This window comes from Talpa occidentalis, unplaced genomic scaffold (assembly GCF_014898055.3).
Source record: "Talpa occidentalis isolate TD23 unplaced genomic scaffold, MPIMG_talOcc4v2.1 talOcc4.8, whole genome shotgun sequence".
NCBI classification, from domain to species: Eukaryota; Metazoa; Chordata; class Mammalia; order Eulipotyphla; family Talpidae; genus Talpa; species Talpa occidentalis.
This window is the reverse complement of record NW_023605194.1, coordinates 21,400,044-21,419,909: the sequence shown is the minus strand read 5'-3', so window position 1 is coordinate 21,419,909 and position 19,866 is coordinate 21,400,044.

The window sequence follows — 19,866 nt, the reverse complement described above, 5'->3', positions numbered from 1 at the left end:
GAGAAGGGGGAGCGCAGCCCGCGGGAATTCCGGGGGACCGGCCTTCCGGTACCCGCGGAGCAGGTGTCTCGCTGCCAGTACGGCTCTGGCCCGGGCTGCCCGCCAAGTCCCTGGCGTCCGCGCTCGCTCGGACGCGAGTCCTGGGCCAGGACGTGCAGCACCGGAGTCCGCGCGGGCGACCTTGACCACCGCGGCGGGCAGTTCTCCCCGAGGGAAGTGTGGGTGGGCGGCCGGCCTTGCTCTCTGACGGGGAGCGCCCTACCACACGTGAGGGAGTGGCCTGGAATGCCTTGCTGCTGCTCTTGTATACTTTGGGGTTTGTGCTCTGCTTTCCCCACCGAGGGCCTGGACCTCGAGGACCTTCAGGATCTGGGCGCGGCCTCCCTTCCCAGTTTTCCGCCCCTCCCCGCTCAGCCAGAACTTGCTGTCCTGGGCTGGCTGACGCCCAGGCAGCCTCTTCTCTTAGGCAGGCTCTCCCGTCCCCCTGCTGCTCCTTCCTCCCCAGCCCCCTCGCCACCTATTGACCTTCAAAGACCCAGAGCAAAAGGCCTCAGCCAGGAAACCTTTCTTTTACCCTCACTCTGACCCAAATCTATGTCTTCCTGTGTTCTGTACCTGGTCGACAGTGTTAACCGTTTGAGAAAGTGCCCTAGTTAAGAACCTGCCTCTGAAGCCAGGCTACCTGGGTTTAGATTCTGGCTCTGCCACTTACTGACTTAGGCGGGTTTAGGCGTGTTACTTAACCTCTCTGTTCCTGCGGTGTCAAGTGGAGATAATAGTATTTTCCTCAGGAGGTTGTGGGGATATGTGAATTAATACGTAGAAAGTGCCTAGTTGCATATAGTAGGCATTTCCTAAAGGTTAACTACTGTTGTCATCCCACACTAGCCACACTCTGTCGATGGCAGTTTTTGACTAGAAATCTTACCCTGTATAAGCCTCCCTCAGTTTCAGAGCACTTAGTAAGCCCTCAATAATTAAGGTGGAAGCAGGCCGTTCTCTTGGTGTTTCAGAAGAAAACAATAACATGGGCCTTTATTCACTGGATAATAAAAGAAATACCAAAATGAATCTTGCACCCAAAAGAACAAACGCAACACCTTGCCAACCTCTGTGTCACCTGCAACTTTTCAGAAACTGCCTCTGGTTTTAAAGGTTAACTGTGCAGAGGTTTCATTAGCAGCACTTTCCTCTAAGGTTGAAAGTTCACCACTGAAGGCAAAATGACCATGAACTTCCAGTGATTCCAAAAGCAAGGGCAGAGGGCAATTGCTGAGAGGGGTGTTCTAGAGCCCAGGCTTCCCAGAGCTTCATTTAAAATCTGATCTATCTTCACAGCATTGGCCAACAATATCATGGTCACTCCTGATGTCACTCCCTGGAGGAAAAACAACCCCAGGTTACCTGAACATTCAACTTGACCGAGTCCAAACAAATATTTATTGATCACCCAAGCTGATCCGTAACCACGTCAGTGCTGGTTGGTTAAAGTGCCATGTGCAGTTTTTCTTCATGTCTTCATAATAGCTGTTCTAAATTTCAGGAAAAGGGCAAACTTTTTTTTTTGAGGGGGAGTAGGGTTTATAATACATTTGTGGGATCCAATTCTCAGCATACTTTCTTTAGGAATATGAGTAATCTTGGAGATTCCTTTAAGATCAGTGCTTCTGTCTTGTGCTCTACGGGCTGCCCCTCTAAGCAAATGCCAATCTTGAAATAAACAAAATGCTTTGCAGGCCATTGCTAATTTTAACACTGACTTAGAATGGTCTCAACACTGTCTTGCTGCTGTTCCGCCTCTTGAGAGGGGAACATCGCCCAGACAAGTAGGCAGCCAGGTAAAGTAAGTGCCCAGGGAAAGGGCAGTAAGGGTCAAATGAAGGAAGGGCTGGTATTCCCCTGCCTCCTCACTTTGTTGTGTCTATTTCTTCAAGCACCCTCTCCTTGACCTCCCTTCGGACTTTTTTCTCTTTTGAAAAGAATTGAAAGAAAGGGAACTGGGAACCACACAACAACAGCTTCATCTGTTGTTGAATTTCTTTAGAATCTGCTCTCTTGGAAAGCAGAAGCCTTCAGGACCGGGTAATACTGCCCCATAGCATAAGAGACAGGCCAGGCCTGGGCAGCAGTGGGCACTGTGTGAACCTCTAAGCAAATCCACATTTACTTGTTATACTCAGTCTTGCCCTTGAATACCCGGGACTAAATTTAGGAGCAAGTCAGGGGAGGGAGGAAGAGTCACAGTGTGACTAAATAGTAGATGATTGGTGATGTTCAGAACCCATAGGTGGTGCTGTTCTCTCACTGTGTTGAATTTTCTCATGCTAAAGAAAGTGATCACTTATCACCCTCTCCCATCAAATTAAAGGGCTTGTTTCCTGTTTGTGCCTTGATGGAACCATCTCTCCTTGCTTCTCATCCCTCACTTTTCTACTCCTTCCATTAAGTGTGGACCAAGTGATGGAAGGTCTCTTAGAAACTCCACACTTAATGGAAGGAGTAGAAAAGTGAGGGATGAGAAGCAAGGAGAGATGGTTCCATCCCAGTCTGCCAGGGTGCTGACCCATGTGCACAGCAGACCTCTCCTGTCTCGCCTGCTGCTCCCCTCAGCAGTGTATTTCAATAGATCTACCTGTTCTGCTCCCCACTTTCTGAATCCTCTCACCCACCCCAGACCCTGTATCTCTAGCCTGTATCCCTGTTCTTGTATGCTTAAATAAATAAATCTTTTAAAAAAAAATAGCAAATGCAGAGCACAAGAAACCAGTAGTCCTGAAGTCACAAGAAAATTTCCTCTCCCTGCCCTGTTTCTCCCTAAATGCATAACAAATATGACCACTTCTTGAGGAGTGTCTCAAGAAGCTTTATTGGGCCTCTCTGGTGGCGCAAGGGATTCAGCACCGCACTATGAGGTGATCCGCAGCCTCTGCAGCATGAGTTCGATCCCCGGCCGGCCAGGGAAAAACCACGTGGCGAAGCAGACCTCTCCTGTCTCTCCCGCTGCTCCCCTCAGCAGTGTGTTCAGTCAGTCTGCCTGTTCTGTTCTCCACTTGTCTCTGGTGAATCCTCTCACCCCCCACATCTCTGGCCAGTACCCCAGCTCTTGTATGCATAAATAAATAAATCTTAAAAAAAAAAAAAAGAAGCTTTATTTCCCCAAGTCGGGGTATCTTTTGTAATCATTGGGTCATGTCTTAAAATCCTACGCTTTGATACAAGACGAAAGTATATGAAGAGGGGCCTCCCGGTGGCGCAGCAGTTGAGCGCTGGGCTGCGAAGCTGCCCGCAGCCTCTGCAGCACTGGTTCGATCCCCGGCCACTGGCAAGGGTGCCACATGGTGCTCAGACCTCTTCTGCTGCCCCCACTGATCCCCTCAGCAGTGTATTTCGTCAGTCGGCCTATTCTGTTCTCCACTCTGGTGAATTCTCTCAGTCTCATCCTCATCCAGTCTCAACCAGTTTGAACCAGTCTCATCCAGTCTGAACCAGTTTGAACCAGTGAACCAGTTTGAACCAGTCTGAACCAGTTTGAACCAGTCTGAACCAGTCTCATCCAGTTTGAACCAGTTTGAACCAGTCTGAACCAGTTTGAACCAGTCTCATCCAGTCTCAACCAGTTTGAACCAGTTTGAACCAGTCTCATCCAGTCTCAACCAGTTTGAACCAGTTTGAACCAGTCTCATCCAGTTTGAACCAGTTTGAACCAGTCTGAACCAGTTTGAACCAGTCTGAACCAGTCTCATCCAGTTTGAACCAGTCTGAACCAGTTTGAACCAGTTTGAACCAGTCTGAACCAGTCTCATCCAGTTTGAACCAGTCTGAACCAGTTTGAACCAGTCTCATCCAGTTTGATCCAGTTTGAACCAGTCTGAACCAGTTTGAACCAGTTTGATCCAGTTTGATCCAGTCTGAACCAGTTTGAACCAGTTTGAACCAGTTTGATCCAGTTTGATCCAGTTTGATCCAGTCTGAACCAGTTGATCCAGTTTGATCCAGTTTGAACCAGTCTGAACCAGTTTGATCCAGTTTGAACCAGTTTGAACCAGTTTGATCCAGTTTGAACCAGTCTGAACCAGTTTGAACCAGTTTGATCCAGTCTGAACCAGTCTGAACCAGTTTGAACCAGTCTGAACCAGTTTGATCCAGTTTGAACCAGTCTGAACCAGTTTGAACCAGTTTGATCCAGTTTGATCCAGTCTGAACCAGTTTGAACCAGTTTGAACCAGTTTGAACCAGTTTGATCCAGTCTGAACCAGTCTGAACCAGTTTGAACCAGTTTGAACCAGTTTGATCCAGTTTGAACCAGTTTGATCCAGTTTGATCCAGTTTGAACCAGTCTGAACCAGTTTGAACCAGTTTGATCCAGTTTGAACCAGTCTGAACCAGTTTGATCCAGTTTGAACCAGTTTGAACCAGTTTGATCCAGTTTGAACCAGTCTGAACCAGTTTGAACCAGTTTGATCCAGTTTGAACCAGTCTGAACCAGTTTGAACCAGTCTGAACCAGTTTGAACCAGTCTGAACCAGTTTGATCCAGTTTGAACCAGTCTGAACCAGTTTGAACCAGTTTGATCCAGTTTGAACCAGTTTGAACCAGTTTGATCCAGTTTGAACCAGTTTGATCCAGTTTGATCCAGTTTGAACCAGTTTGAACCAGTTTGATCCAGTTTGATCCAGTTTGAACCAGTTTGAACCAGTTTGAACCAGTCTCATCCAGTTTGATCCAGTTTGAACCAGTCTCATCCAGTTTGAATGGCTTTCAAGGCACTTATATATATTTTTTTTTAAAAGATTTATTTATTTATTTACAGAAGCACAGGAGGCTGAGAGAATTCACCAGAGCCAGAGCGGGGAACAGAACAGGCAGACTGATGAATACACTGCTGAGGGGGAGCGGGCGTAGCAGGACCTCTCCATGTGGTACCCTCGCCGCGCCGGCGGCCGGGATCGAACCAGTGCTACAGAGGCTGCAGGCATCTTTGTAGCCCAATGCTCAACCGTTGCACCACTGGGGAGGCCCATATATATTTTCTAAACTGACTTTTCCCACAAGGTCTGGGAGGCATCATCTCCATTTAACAGATAAGGAAGCAAAGGTTTGGAGGTTTTTCCAAGTTCATATAGCAGAGCTGGGAACTAGATTCCAGTTCTGGCCAGATCAAACCAGCTGAGACCAGTTCCCCTTCAAATGGGTGTTGGCCAGATCAAACAGGCTTAAGCCAGTTCTGACTGCTTCAAATTGGTTTTGGCCATATCAAACCCGCTGAGACCGGTCCGACTAGCTCAAGCCTGAGAAGCTCAAATAAATAAATAAATAAATAAATAAATAAATAAATAAATAAAAAGTATATGAAGAGAGAAGAGATCATGAAGGAAACACATTCAATGTATTATTCAATGTATTTTCCAAGAACTCATGAGTCTTAAGTCCTAAAGGGATAAGGGACAGTTTAAAACAAGTAGTGGGTTGTCCTAACCTAGTCCGGTAGCTGCTGGGGCACTGGGCATGTGGGGTTGATGGAGATGGTATAAAACTGCTAACATTTCAACACCCAGCAGTAGAGGGCAGCACTGCTCTTCTTTTACAAAACTTTGAGCACACCTAGGAAGGAAAATAAAAGCAAAGCTCTGGAGCAATCTGTCGTGTTTACTTTTAACTAATACTTAAAAAAAAATTAGAGTATCTTTCTTACTGTTTAGGTGATTATACAGAAAAAACGTCAGAGCCTATATTGCCTTGAAGTAATTGGTGAAAAATACACAAGGTTTTAGCTTCTCTGCTCAGGATATGGGTTCTGTTTAACAGATAAACAGTAGCTTGACCCTGGACAATCAGATAGGGTGATTGTATGAATAGACCTAATGCTCCTGCAGTTTCTGGGTAGAAGTCAATCTACTGGACCAGCAGGATGTGGTTTTAAAAATGTGTGTAACTCATATGGCCTTAGCCCTGATAACTGCTTTCAAATTCTGATTCATCGACTTTATTCTGCTGTCCCTGTTAGTTTTCTCCTCTGTCACACGTAGGTCAGGGACAGCAGAATAAAGTCGATGAATCAGAATTTGAAAGCAGTTATCAGGGCTAAGGCCATATGAGTTACACAAAATAAACCCCACCAGGAATAAGAGGGATGATATAGAATCTAGTTCCCAGCTCTGCTATATGAACTTGGAAAAACCTCCAAACCTTTGCTTCCTTATCTGTTAAATGGAGATGATGCCTCCCAGACCTTGTGGGAAAAAGTCAGTTTAGAAAAATATATATGGGCCTCCCCAGTGGTGCAACGGTTGAGCATTGGGCTGCAAAGCTGCCTGCAGCCTCTGCAGCACCGGTTCGATCCCGGCTGCCGGCGCGGCGAGGGTACCACATGTTGCACAGACCTCTCCTGCTACGCCCGCTGCTCCCCTCAGCAGTGTATTTCATCAGTCTGCCTGTTCTGTTCCCCGCTCTGGCTCTGGTGAATTCTCTCAGCCTCCCGTGCTTCTGACTGTATCCAGTGCTTGTATAAATAAATAAATAAATCTTTAAAAAAAAATATATATATATATATACATATATATATAAAAGTGCCTTGAAAGCCATTTAAACTGGATGAGACTGGTTCAAACTGGATGAGACTGGTTCAAACCGGTTCAAACTGGATGAGACTGGTTCAAACTGGATGAGACTGGTTCAAACTGGATGAGACTGGTTCAAACTGGTTCAAACTGGATGAGACTGGCTCCGACCAGATCAAACTGGATGAAACTCAGTTCTGGTTCAAACTGGATCAAACTGGATCAAACTGGTTCAAACTGGATGAGACTGGTTCAAACTGGATGACAGTCTGGAACTCTTGGGATGGTTTCAGTTGGTCTAATCCAGTTGTACCTGGTACAGTTAGAACTGGTTTCAGCCAGTTTGAACCAGTTGGAGCCAGTTTCAGCCAGTCTGAACTGGTTGCATCCAGCTTGAACTGATTTAAGCTTGTTTGAGCCAGGTGGAGCCAGTGCCAGTTAGTTTCTTCACGTTTCTGGTTGGAGTGGGTCAGAACCAGTTTCAGCCGGTTTGAAACAGAGCCAGTGTCAGTTGGTTTCACTTTCAGTTGGTTTCAGTTTCAATTGGTTTGAACAATCAGACCTGGTTACAGCCATTTTGAGCCAGACATCACCAGTGTCAGTTGTTTTCAGTGTTTCAGTTGTTTTAAGTCAGAACCAGTTTTCAGATGTTTTCCCAGTTTCAAGATGTCAGAACCAGTGTGAACCAGTCAGAACTGAGTTTCATCCAGTTTGATCTGGTCGGAGCCAGTCTCATCCAGTTTTGAACCAGTCTCATCCAGTTTTGAACCAGTTTGAACCAGTCTCATCCAGCTTGAACCAGTCTCATCCAGTTTGAACCAGTTTGAACCAGTCTCATCCAGTTTGAACCAATCTCATCCAGTTTGAACCAGTTTGAACCAGTCTCATCCAGTTTGAACCAGTTTGAACCAGTCTCATCCAGTTTGAACCAGCTTGAACCAGTTTGAACCAGTCTCATCCAGTTTGAACCAGTCTCATCCAGTCTGAACCAGTCTGAACCAGTTGAACCAGTTTGAACCAGTCTCATCCAGCTTGATCCAGTTTGAACCAGTTTGAACCAGTCTGAACCAGTTTGAACCAGTCTCATCCAATTTGATCCAATTTGAACCAGTTTGAACCAGTCTCATCCAGTTTGAACCAGTTTGAACCAGTCTCATCCAGCTTGATCCAGTTTGAACCAGTCTGAACCAGTCTCATCCAGCTTGATCCAGTTTGAACCAGTCTCCAGTTTGGTCCAATTTGAACCAGTTTGAACCAGTCTGAACCAGTTTGAACCAGTCTGAACCAGTTTGATTCCAGTTCTGGCCAGATCAAACCAGCTGAGACCAGTTCCCCTTCAAATGGGTGTTGGCCAGATCAAACAGGCTTAAGCCAGTTCTGACTGCTTCAAATTGGTTTTGGCCATATCAAAACCCACTGAGACCAGTTCCGACTAGCTCAAGCCAGCTGAGACAGGCTCAAACTGGTTCAGACCATATGTGACCAGTTTAGGCTGGCTGAAAGCTGTCCCACCTAGTTCAAACTGGACATGACCTGCTAAAACTGGTTCCAACCAGTTCAAACCAGATGGTTCCAACTGTTACAAGCCATATGAAACTGGTTCCAATGGGTTCAGACTGGTTCTGATCACTTGAAAACAGAAAAACATCTGAAAACCGGGTCTGACATTAAAAATAACTGAAAACAACTGACTGGTGATGTCTGACTCAAAATGGCTGTAACCAGTTCTGGTTTGTTTAAACCAACTGAAAGTGAAACCAACTGACACTGCCTCTGATTGTTTCAAACTGGCTGAAACCGGTTCTGACCCACTCTAACCAGAAACATGGAACAACCAACCGGCACACACTCCAACTGGCTCAAACCATTTCCCACTTGTTCAAATTGTATATGACCATTGACTGAAACCACTCCCAACTGGTTCAAATAGGACATGACCACCTGAAACTGGGGGTCAAACCAGATGAGACTGATTCCAACCAGCTCAGACCAGTTCCAACCAGATTAAATAATTTCCAGCTTGTTCAAACTGGTTCCAACAACTTGAAACCAGGAAAACATATGAAAACTGGTTCCAATTTATTCAAAACAACTGAAAACAACTGACAGGGGGGACATCTGGCTCAAAATGGCTGTAACCAGTTCTGACTTGTTCAAACCAACTGAAACTGAAACCAACTGAAACTGAAACCAACTGACCTTGGCTCTGATTGTTTCAAACTGACTGAAACTGGTTCCCATCCATTCCAACTGGAAACAGCTGAAACCCATTCTGACTTTGTAAAAAAAAAAAAAAAAATGAATATGACTGGAAAAAGTCAGTTCTGACTTGAGAAAAACAGATCTCACTAGAAAATACCCACTCAAATTGGCTGTAACCAGTACAGATTAGTTCAAAATGGTTCTGGGAAAAAACAGCTTAAACTGGTTCAATCTGTTTCTGAACACATATGGAAAAAAACTCGTTACCACTGGAAGAAACCAGCTCAAACTAGTTCTGGCCATTTCAAGCTGGAAAAAACTTGGCCAAACTGGATAAAAACAGCCTAAACTGGTTCTGGCTCAAACTCATTCTGACCAGATAAAGCCAGTTCTTACCATATAAAGCCAGATCAGACCGGATAAAACTGGCTTAAAACGGCTCAAACCCATTCAAACTGGCTCTGACCAGATAAAAACAGTTCAAACTGATTCAAACTAGTTCTGATCAGATAAAAGTGGTTCTGACCTGATGAAACCATCTCAAACCAGCTCTGACCAGATCATGCCAGTTCAAGCCAGATAAAACTGGCTCAAACTGGTTCAAACCAGCTCTGACCAGATAATACCAGTTCAAGCAGGATAAAACCGGCTCTAACTGGTTCTGACCAGATAAAACTTGACATAGTGACAAGGAAATTTGTTCAACATTATAACTTAGAGAATTCCAGAACATCGTATTGGAACATATCAGACACTTCAGAAGTTTCACATTGTAATTTTTAGAAATCCAGTATTAATATTCATGTAAAATCTCCCATAAACAAATATCTCAGGTCTTCAACAGGTTCAGAAGACCAATGGGTTTTCATCTCTAGGTTATCACCTTCCAGGGCTTTCTTTACTCTGGAGTGATGCATACAGGGTTTTATGCCTGCAAGTTGCAAAGAAGTATGAGTAGTTGGGAAAACATCATAAGAATGAGACCATTTCTCTGACAGTTGAACTTGGACATCTCCACTCTTCCAGGCCTTGAGTAGGACCTGATTACCAGGTCTGAAAGGATGCAATGGTTAATCTCAGGGCATAGAAATCCTAGCGAGAACAAAGAAGTTAAAGCTAAAATTTTGGATATGTTCTACGTACTGTTTGAGTCTCCATTCTTTCTCTATGTCAGGTGCAGTGTTCTAATTTAAACTTGGTTACTATTTCACTTTTGTTTTTACTTAAATTTACTTGAGGAAATTTAAATGTAATATATTGGGGGCAAGTAAAGGATAATTGGGAAAAAAGGGTAAAAAGACACTCTAAGATATATGATAATGGTTATCATGTTTATGTTGGAAGAAAATACCTAAGATAAGCACAAATATAATGTAATATTTAAAATTTCATCTTCTTTAACCCTTTTGGTTCAATCCCAAATGCCAAAGATTTGTCTTGTCCTCTTTGGCTGCAGCTTGGATGAGATTAGCTAGCTTCTTTAATACAACACTAGAAGTCACACAACTTATACATCAGCTCATAGTAAAAGGCAAACATAAATTCTGGAGTACAAAAATTGAACTTCTTTTGTATAATACAAGTGCTAGCTGCATTGACCAGAAAGTTCTTTTGGTAGCAAAACTTGGAGTGTACAGGTTAGGCATATCCTCTGTGGCATCAAGCAAGAGCTAGTGCACTGAGATGGAATTTATGAGCACAAAGCAAAACAGATAGGCTTTCTGGAGAAAGATTTTCATGACAGATCACACAAGGTTCCTCTTCCTTGCAAGAAGCACACACTGATTCTTCCTTAAAGGTTTGCTTCTCCCACTTCCTCTCCATGTCCCTTCTCTCTTCCTCCTAAACTCTGTCCTGTCCTCTCTATGAATACAGTGGCAGACCTATCTCTCGTTCTTTTCTGGCATTGTAAACTCTAAAGACTTTCACCAATTGGGAAGGACTCATCTCTATGGCACCTTCTATTTTGGTTAATTTCTTCTTATATCCAGAGTACTCTATCCAATGAATGTCATGTTAATCACCCAAGCATTTTCTGGAGCATTTAGATTCATTCATTTAAAGTCTGATGAGTTTGAATAATCCCTTCAAGAAACTCTACAAGTATCCTCATTTGCCTTTTGTTGAAGCTCTAATATTATACCAAAACACTTTAGCTTTGGTATTGTCTTCTTTAACCCTACTAATAAGCACCTTGTATAGTGTGCTGGTCTTTCCATTCCCTCATTGTGCCAGGTACAGCTGTAAAAGCACTAACTGTTTCAAATTATGATAGCAATGGAAGTAGATGATCTTATTAGCCTATTTAACAGATGAGACAATTGAGGCATAAGGCAATTAAGCAATTTGCTCAGGATGACACAGCTCAACAGTGGTGGGATATGATTGCAGACTGTCTGGCTCTAGGGCCCCTGCTGCACTATGCCAGGTTGATTCATGTGTGATGAAAGTTTGAGTAGATGAGTGACATTATTTTTTTATTGTGTTTTTATTTCAGAACTCAGAATAGTTAAATTAAGTCATATCTGGAAATCAACCCCATAACTTCCCATTAAGGTAGAGTTTATTTTTCAAAAACATTTTAATGTATTATTAATGAATTAACATATTCATTAATTGTGTTTTAAAAGACCATGAGAGGTCCATGTTCCCATGATGAAGTCACTGTATTTCTGACACTGTATTAATTTCCATACTACAGTTCCAAATTCTGAGCAGAGAAATATCCTTCTCTAGAAATGGAAGAGGCAAAGGACTTACAGAGAAAAACAACATAATAATGTCAAAATTATTTAAAGGGTAAGGTGTTGTATGTTAGTTTTAATTTTCCACATGACTACAGCAATGAATCTCTAACTCTTCACGTCAGGAATCTTCTGTAGTAAACTTTGTAGACTTCTTGATAACTTCTTTATTTTTAGTTCTAACTTTAACCTTAGTTTAACTTTATCTCATAACATAATGCCACTGTTTCTTTGTCTTCATGATTTATTCATTCATTCAATTAATATTTATTGACCTTCTACTATGCACCAGGCATTGTAGTAGGTGCTAAGGATAACATGGTGAACAAAAAAACAAAGTCCTTGTCCCATGGGTTCACTAATCTAATGGGGAAGACAGATGACAGCATTGTACAAGTAAAGTGACTAAAATCATAGCCATGGTAAGAGCTATGTGCCTTCATGGAAAAGACACATAAAAGCCTATAATAGGGGGATTTAACCTACTTAAAGCCAGCTTTCGCCCCCTCAGAATGTTCCCTCCAGCATGGATAACATTCCACCTCTAATTCCTACCCCACCAGCACTTCTTATACCCTGCAACTTGCACCTATTAATCTTAAAATTCTGGAATCCACTGTGGCAGCCAATGTTTTAAAGAGAAAAAGGCCCTTTAAAATTACTACCTTTTGAGCCTCCCCGGTGATTCAGCGGTTGAGCGCTGGGTTGCGAAGCTGCCCACAGCCTCTGCAGCACCAGTTCAATTCCCGGCTGCTCCCCGGCCACCCACTGAAGGAGGGTCCCACATGGCGCGCAGACCTCTCCTGCCGCCCGCTGCTCCCCTCAGCAGCGTACTTCAGTCTGCCTGCTCTGCTCCCCGCTCTGGCTCTGGTGAATTCTCTCACCCTCCCGCACTTGTGACTATACCCAGTGCTTGTATAAATAAAGAAAAATAAAAAAATCTTTAAAAAAATAAAAATAAAAAAATAAAATAAAATAAAATTACTGCCTTTTACTTTTTTATTTTATTATTACTTCTAATTCTTTTTTTAAAGGGAAAAATCATTTTTAAAGAATCTAATCTCCATTAGTAAGATACAAGTAATTTATCTATGTGATTCAGTGGAGAAGTATGAAGCAAGTAAAAATTTGCTCTAAGAGTAACATAGATCTTCATTAAGTTAAAGAAAGAAATATCAAGAAAAGGGGGGAATCAGGAAGATTGATTTATGTGTTTATTTTCTCACCCAACAGTGGATAAGAATGTCTTATGGTGAGAGAACTAAGGGTAGCCTGGTCCTAGATGGTGAGGACAGCACCAGGAGACTTGAGAGGCCAAGGGCCAGCAGTGGCTGCAGTCTCTTCTGGAAGATGCTGAACCAAGAGCATAAATGATGGGCAGCGACAAGTCAAGTTCAGAGTTGGCCAAGCTCCAGGATTTTACAGATGTTGTGGTGGCTGGTTGGTTTGGAATGTCTTTGTGTGATAAATGTGCTCCCATTTAGAGCACGGGACTCCTTGTTTAGCTAGTGTAGATTAGGCCTTCTTTACCCTCCATCCCTCTCCACTCTGAATTCCTCTCTCCTTCCACATTCTTTGTCAAACCAGGTATTGATCATTCGGATGGCACCCAGCTTCTTCTATTGGATTAGGTCCCCACTGTATTTAGCTTTACCTTTTGTCTAGGTGCTTACTGAGCACGGTCCTAGACCAGCAGCAGCAGTGTCACCTAGGGGTTTGTTAGAAATGCAGACTCTCAGACCCCACCCCAAGCACATTAAGTGGGAATCTGCATTTTAAGAAGACCCCCGTATTTTTTTATAAGCACATTAAAATTGAGAAGCACCATTTTTCTTCCTTCAGCTTCTTACACTGTAAAATGGACAAGGTCATCTCTGGCCCACCCTGCTTACCTCTTTCAATGGAAGATGCTGAAATAAAACAGGAAAGCATTTCAAAAGAGAAAAAGTAGTATACAACTATCAAACATCAAATTTATTTTTAACTTGGACAACTTTATTTACTCAAGCTATTTTCAGAGTAAATGATGAAAGATAATCAGAGATTATTTGATTGAATGTTTCCATAATGATTAGTTGTACTATCTTAAAATGCTCTAAAGTTCTGTTTTATTTTTGCTTAATGTGTAGATCAATGATTCTCAATCCTTGATGCAATTTTCTAAAAATCCAAAGCCTAAGTTCTATTCCCAAAGCTTCTGATTCCATGGACCTAGACCGCCATCTGGACATGCATATTTTTTTTAAGTTCCTCCGCCTAATGTATCCCTGGGGTTGAGGACCATTGATAGAGATGAATCAAGAGACGAGTCGTTAGGCATACTGTATAATAAACACATGTTCAAATGGTAAAGAAACAAAAAAAATGACTTTGAACTTTACCATTGACCATGCAATTCTGTTTTCAGGGCTCTACCTACAAGAACGTGCACACAAAGATATCCTTATGCAGAGGCTCACCGCGGCACTATTTTTTTTTAAAGATTTATTTATTTATGCATACAAGAACTGGGGTACAGGTCAGAGGTGCGGGGAGTGAGAGGATTCACCAGAGACAGAGTAGGGAACAGAACAGGCAGATCCACTGAAATACACTGCTGAGGGGAGCAGCGGGTGAGAGAGGAGAGGTCTGCTGTGCCATGTGGGTTGCTCCCTGGCTGGGGATTGAACTTGTGCTGCAGTGGCTGCAGATTGCTTCATAGGTTGCATCTTAACCTCTTGCACCACCAGGGAGGCCCCGCAGCACTGTTTGTAAAAGCAAACATACTGGAAACAATTTTAATGTCCACTAATCAGTAAGTGGTCATAGAAGTGGGGCACTTTCATGTAATGCTATATGTGCTAATGTTAAAATGAGTGAGGAAGTTATATATACAAAATATGCCACAAACATATCTCTAAGTTGTGTACTACTAAGTTTTTAAAAGTTACCTCACAATATGTGATATATAATCTCATTTATGCAAAAAGATAAGTGTGCATACACACACACATGTGTATGTAAATGTTTAGAAAGATCACTGAGGGATACTCACCAAACTGTTGACAGTGGTTACCCCTGGGAAGAGGAATGGGTGGGTGAGGGACTTTTTGCTGTGTAAACTTCTGAATGTTTTACAACAAGAATGTATCCACGCACCACACTGCTTGTGTAACTGTTCAGAACACATTCCAGGGCTGTTGGCTGTCATACCATCTGTAATCCTGGATGATAGACTATTTAAACTGATTATTATTTTAATATCATAATCTTGAATGCATAATTTTATAATAAATTGTACAGTCGCTGACAAAAACAAAACAAATTTGTAATACCTACACCAAACAAAAATGGGTAGGGCACCCAGGGCTTTTGTTATTAAACCTGTCGCTGCTGGACCCTGGGATTACTAGAATCTTCTGACTCCTCTGGATACCCTCCCACCCAGCGTTATACTTGGCATTGATGCTAACAACCTCTCAGGTTCCTTGGATAACTTGCCCTTGTAAGCAGATCCTACTTTTAGAAGGATCTCTGTATTAGCACTTTGTATATTCTCTTTTGTCCTAGTTCTAAAATTCCTGGGGACCGAAGGCCACCTACATTCAACCTCGCTGAGAACCAGGCCTCTCCCATTTTAGGCCACTGAGAAAAGCACACTGATGAAGCTGTAGTAGGAGGGCATCCTCTCTAGAGAATTCTCCAAGTCTGCCCTGATAGTGCTTCCTCTTTAAAATGGTGATTAGGCACTAGACGTGTATAATGAGAGAAATTACTTAAGACTGTGCCTCTCAGCCCCAGGCCATTTCTCTTTCTCTGAGAGAAACTCAAGGATTCACCCTGGTTGCATGGGAACAAAGTCAGGGTTGGGCAGGCCCACAAAGGGCCAGGCCTCCCTCTGGTGGGGGGCCATGCCTACAGCTCATTAGAAACTGTCCTTCTCTCTCTCTCCCTTTCATTTCTTCAAGTTACAAAACCTGACAGCGTTTGATGGGAAAACCAAGGTGGTAATATTCCCCTTGACAGCCAAGTTCTTGCTCATCTATCTTTACTTGACAGATCAGTGTAGTTGTCACAAAATATTTAACTCACCTGAACCAAAGGTGCCAGGACAGCCCTGTCATCATCAAAGGACCATACAGGAAGACTCTGTCTCTTGATCCAAAAGTCCACTTATCCCAACTGAGATTTCTTCAAGTAGAAAGTCATTTTTGCTAAGATGGTAACTAAAAGCCTAAAAGACAAATGTCCACTCTGGCTGTCCTCAGAAAAGTACATTAGCACCTAATAACTCAAAAAAAGTTATACTTTGATTAAAAAAAAAAAAAAAGCCTTTTCTGGGTTATACCACACACCTTGTCTTTGAGGGCTGTCACCATGCAACACCTGAGAAGTCAGTCTGAAGTTCCAGGCAGAATGTCTGGGTCTCCAAGTTGCCTGGCTGCCAGGAAGGGGGATGTGACAAGACAAAGCAGAACACCTCTCCACTCCAGATGGCAGAGTTGGAAACACAGTGATAGCCCAGGGTCTTGTCAACTAACTTTCTGTCAGTGGTTCTCTGACTTTAACATGCCTCAAAATAGTCGATGAAGCATGCTCGAGTGGCAGTGGGTCTGGAATAAGACCAAGAAATCTGGGTTTTAATGAACTCTCTAGATGATTCTGGATGCAGGTGATCCTGGGGCCTTACTTTGATAAGCACTATGGCTACCTCCAGCTAACCCCCTGCCACCTGAGGCAGCATCTGCTGCAAGGCTCCTAATAGGTACCCAGCAGCACTTCTTGGTGAGATCTCCTCTCCCTCTTGGCCAATAGGCCAACAGTGATTCTCAGCAGCTAGTACCCTTCAAGTTGGAGCCAGTTATCTTTAGATTCTCCTGGAGGTAATAATAGTCCCTAGAAGCCACTCCCAGTAACAGAGGCATCCCCCAGGAGACAAGCTCTCTGATTCCCGCTCCTTCCGACATAGTCCCACTGAGCCCAATGCTGCCACATGGTCAGAGCAGTTGTTCATTTTAACCAATTGCTTTTTAATAGATCACAGATTCTTTTTTTTTTTAATTTTTTTTTTATAGAGGCATGCTTTATTTATTTGTTTGCTGGTTTGTTTGTTTGTTTTGTTTATACATGCACTGGGTACAGTCAGAAGCACGGAGGGTGAGAGAATTCACCAGAGCCAGAGCGGGGAGCAGAGCAGGCAGAAGGACCGAAGTACACTGCTGAGGGGAGCAGCGGGCGGCAAGAGAGGTCTGCGCGCCATGTGGGACCCTCCTGCGGTGGCCGGGGAGCAGCCGGGGATCGAACCGGCGCCGCAGAGGCCGCGGGCAGCTTCACAACCTAGCGCTCAACTGCTGCGCCACCGGGGAGGCCCAGATCACAGATTCTTAAACCTCATTATGCATCAGAATCCCCAGGACAGCTTGGTAAATTTTGTGGACCCAGTTCCTACTATAGAACCACCTCTGGGATACAGTTGATGGGTAATTTAATAAGATACCAGATGCTGCTGATTTGGTATCACCACAGCTTGAAAACTACTATCTAGAATGAAAGCAACAATCACAGAAAAATAATGTGTTCGGAAGTCCAGCCATTATACTACAAATGAATCCAAAACATTCTTAATACTACACACAATGGGTTCTCTTTCCTTTCTCTTAATATCCCTAATAATTTTCCTCCCAAGTAGTCACATAGTTTCCTAGAAGGAAGAACCACCTGACCTACTAAGTAGAAATATGCTGCAGTTGAAGAAAATAATACTAAAATCTAAACTTTTAGAACTAGGTATTGTCTTTATTATTACAAAAAATTACAGTGATAGTAACTAATTTTTTAAGTTCTTATGTGTCAGACACTGCATTTTTTAGCAATTTTTTAAGTATTAAAATAGCTGATAAGTATTGGGCACTTGCTTTATAATTGGAGAGGATTCAATGAGTCCTTAATTTCTTCTAAGCATTTCTTCTAAGCATTTCTTCTAAGTATCTTCTAAGATGGGGTAACGGATGAGGAAACTGAGGAATAGACAAGTTAATTTACTTACCAGAAGTTATATAGCTGTTAGACATTGGAACTAACATTTCACTTCAAAGTCCTGTTTTAAACTACTACATAATATTAATAATAATAGTGCTTTATTCAACAGAGGTGGAGTATAAGATTTTTAAGTGCCAACGTTGACTGATGTGTTCTAAGTACACAATGACAAACAAGACAAATATGCTCCCTCCTTTCATGGGGCTCAGGATCTAATGAGCAATCCAAATATTCAAGAGGAGTGCCGCCTCAGGAAATGATGGGGTGAGGTGCCAAGGCTTCTAGCCTAGACCCAGAGGACCAGGAGGGTTTCTCAAGAAGAGCAGGGTGTGAGCAGGGCTCTCAAGGATGGGCATGATTTAGCCAAGAGAAGAGAAGGAGAAAGGAGGCTTGAGGCTGGGGACATAGGAGTGGCCAAGACCCAGAGTTGAGTGCACCTAACACTGTTAGTCGAACAAAGGCAAGATGGTTTGGTGTGACTTAGCGGAGAGGGCAGAGGGCAGTGTGCGAGGGAGTGCTGAGTTTGGAAAGATGCTCTAGAACCTGTTCTGAGAGACCATGTGAGGCATGTTCAAGGGTCTAAGAGTGTGGGAAGTGGAAGCCATGACAGAGCATCAGGGAGAGCATGGTGCCAACCCGCTGGCTTGTCTGTCACGGGCACGTGGGGGTAACTGAAGCCACAGGAAGAGAATGCTAGCCCAGGAAGGGGGAAGAGGACCACGGACAGCAGCCTGCAAACACTAGCATTTCAGGGCTGGAGAGAGGAGGGGCCTTCAGAAGAGGTACCAGGAAAACAATGAAAGGTGCCATCATTTGTCCAAGATCACAAAGCTAAGTAAGTGGCAGATTTAGAATTCAAAGTGTCTCTATCATTCTAAAGCCACGTTCTTGACCTCAATATCTCTTAAATACTGTTTTTCCTTGCAGCCTAAAATTACAGTTGATATGAAATTTTTATTTATATATATATTTCCAGGAGTTCATTTGTACAATAGCAACAACAAAAAAAACGTGTCAAAGAATTTGTTGAGTGCATCCTGGAGTTGCATTAAGGAAGCAGGCTTGTGAGACGTGCTTCTAGCTGCCTCCTCAGCTCCGTTGTCGTGTGCCCTGCAGATCCTGGGTTTGGAACGAGTCTTGCTCTACCTAAGAAGGTCCAGGGGAAGTTGTGGCCCAGGCAGAGTCATGCACAGCCCATTGACACATGCTTGGGATTTCTCTCCAGAGGTCTCTCCTTGCATGGTTAATGGTTAAGTGCTAGGCTAAACGGTTATGTTAAGCCCTTCATCCGCCACCTCCAGCTCCCAGCACTGTGTGAGCCAGGATTCTGGTCTTGTGGCGCCTCCTTTCCAACTTTTCTATTCTTATCTTTCAGCAGCAGCAGAGCACCTATACAAATGGAGGAGACACTCCAGGTATCTACAGTCCTCCAGGGAGTAAGCCGACATTAGCAGTGATCTTATTCCTTGCAATGTGTGTCTCTTTCCAAAAGACAGATTAATGAAAACTCCAGCTGTTTATTGTTTTATTAAAGCAATAAAAGCTCATCCTAAAAACGCACATGCAATTAAGTTCAGGATCTACACACCAGAAGTTATAAAGTAAAAAAATAAATTATTAAATTTCCCTGCCTATCTGTCTTCTCTACCCATAGCCTGTTACCTCATTCCCAGTAATACCATTGGTAACAATTTGGTAATATTTCCTTTTGCATTTTTTGTACATATATACATATAATACATACATATAAATATAATATAAATACATATAAATGTATTTCTAAATGAAAAGAATCATATTATCAGCTTTGCTCTGAGACTTGCTTCTTAAACCATAGAGTGGCCCCCCCTTGATGTCAGTGGATAGAGCTTTACCTACTTTATTCTTTCTGCATGACAGTCCACCAGCTGATGGGGCGCTCTAAGAGTTCCTGTCTCGTCCTCTGTGGATGGCCATTCATATGGTTTGGGTGTTTTTTCCTTTTATTTGACCTGCTTTTAGTTTACAGTGTATTGATGTCGTTTCAGAGTCAGTGGGTTTGGAGTCCGGTCCTTGGGTTCACTCTGAAGGGAAGAGGTTGTCAGCAGAGCGCCCGTTTCAGCCACATCGGCGAGTTTCCCAGGCAGTTTCCCCACGAGACGGACATTAGTTATATTTAAAGAGCAGGTTTATTAGGGATAAGGACAAAAGAGTAAAAGACACTTGCATAGACACCAGTGGGCTGGAAGAAAGGGACAGGTTTGCTGAGAGAGGCCTGCATGGTTGCAGGCGGGCAGCCTGAGGAGAGCAGCCTCCTCTGAGGGGTCAGTGAAGAGAAAGTCCCAGCATGGGACAGGTCTTGAGCA